Below are 2,427 nucleotides of genomic sequence, written 5' to 3' on the forward strand. Positions count from 1 at the left end.
TCAACCTATATATTCAATACATTTTTTATCTACAGATTTGAAAATTTGTATATAGGGTATTCAGACATATGGAAATATATCTAGCATAATCTATCTATTATATCTATAAAAGTGAAAATGTGTGTGTGTGTGTGTGTGTGTGTGCGTAAGAGAGAGAGAGAACAATTCTCAACCTATATACTCAACGTATTTATATCTACGGATTTTAAACTTTGTATATAGGGTATTCAGACATATAGAAATATATCTAGCATAATCTATACATTATATCTATAAAAGTGAGAATGTGAGTGTGTGAGAGAGAGAGAACAATTCTCAACCTATATATTCAACAAATTTTTTACCTACAGATTTGAAAATTTGTATATTGGGTATTCAGACATATGGAAATATATCTAGCATAATCGATCTATTATATCTATAAAAGTCAGAATGTTTGCGTGTGGTTGTGTGTGTAAGGTTGCGAGAGAGAGAGAGAACAATTCTCAACCTATCTATTCAATAAATTTGTTATCTACAGATTTGACCATTTGTATATAGGGTATTCAGACATATGGAAATATATCCAGCATAATCTATCTATTATATCCATAAAAGTGAGAATGTGTGCGTGAGAGAGAGAGAGAGAGAGAGAGAGAGAGAGAGAGTAAGTACAATTCTCACCCTATATATTCAACAAATTTTTTATCTACCGATTAGAAAATTTGTATATAGGGTATTCAGACATATGGAAATATATCTAGCATAATCTATCTATTATATCTAGAAAAGTGAGAATGTGTGTGAAAGAGAGAGAGAGAAGAGAGAGAGAGAGAGAACAATTCTCAACCTATATATTCAACTAATTTTTATGTACAGATCTGAAAATTTGTATACAGGGTATTCAGACATATGGAAATATATCCAGCATAATCTATTATATCTATAAAAGGTAGAATGTGTGTGTGTGTGTGTGAGTGAGTGAGTAAGTGAGTGAGTGAGAGAGAGAGAGAGAGAACAATTCTCAACCTATATACTCAACAAATTTTGTATCTACAGATTTGATAATTTGTATATAGGGTATTCAGACATTTGGAAATATATCTAGCATAATCTATTATATCTATAAAAGTGAGAATGTGTGTGTGAGAGAGAGAGAAAGAACAATTCTCAACCTATATACTCAACAAATTTTTTATCTACAGATTTAAAAATTTGTATATAGGGTATTCAGACATATAGAAATATATCTAGCATAACCTATCTATTATATCTATAAAATGACCATGTGTGTGTGTGTGAGAGAGAGAGAGTCAGAGAGAGAGAGAGAACAATTTTCAGCTTGTGTGTGTGTGAGAAAGAGAGAGAGAGAAAGAGAGGAAGGAAAATTCTCACCCTATATATTCAACAAATTTTTTATCTACATATTAGAAAATTTGGATATAGGGTATTCAGACGTATGGAAATATATCTAGCATAATCTATCTATTATATCTATAAAAGTGAGAATGTGTGTGTGAGAGAGAGAGAAAGAGAGAGAGAGAACAATTCTCAACCTATATATTCAACTAATTTTTTATCTACCGATTTGAAAATGTGTATATTGGGTATTCAGACATATGTAAATATATCTGGCATAATCTATGTATTATATCTATAAAAGTGTGAATGTGAGTGATGGAAAGAGCAAAAAATTCTCAACCTATATAACCTATAAAAGTGAGAATATGTGTGAGAGAGAGAGAGAGAGAGAACAATTCTCAACCTATATATTCCACACATTTTTGGGCACAGATTTGGAAATTTGTATATAGGGTAGGCAGACATATAGAAATATATCTAGCATAATCTATCTATTATATCTATAAAAGTGAGAACTTGTGTGTGTGTGTGTGTGAGAGAGAGAGAGAACAATTCTTAACCTACATACTCAACAAATTTTTTACCTACAGTTTAGAAAATTTGTATATAGGGTATTCAGACATATGGAAATATATCTAGCATAATCTATCTATTATAACTACAAAAGTTAGAATGTGTGTGTGAGAGAGAGAGAGAACAATTCTAAACCTATATATTCAACAAATTTTTTATCTAAAGATTTGAAACTTTGTATATAGGGTATTCAGACATATGGAAATATATCTAGCATAATCTATCTATTTTATCTATAAAAGTGAGAATGCGTGTGTGTGAGATAGCGAGAGAGAGAGAGAGAAAAAGAGAGAGATAAAAATTCTCAACCTATACATTCAACAAATTTTTTATCCACAGATTTGAACATTTGTATATAGGGTGTTCAGACATATAGAAATATATCTAGCATAATCTATCTATTATATGTATAAAAGTGAGAATGTGTGTGTGTGTGAGAGAGAGGACAATTGTCAACCTATGTATACAACAAATTTTTTATCTACAGATTTCAAAATTTGTATATTGGGCATT

The sequence above is a fragment of the Euprymna scolopes genome, chromosome 46, assembly GCF_053919585.1.
Source record: "Euprymna scolopes isolate OS-2025 chromosome 46, ASM5391958v1, whole genome shotgun sequence".
NCBI classification, from domain to species: Eukaryota; Metazoa; Mollusca; class Cephalopoda; order Sepiida; family Sepiolidae; genus Euprymna; species Euprymna scolopes.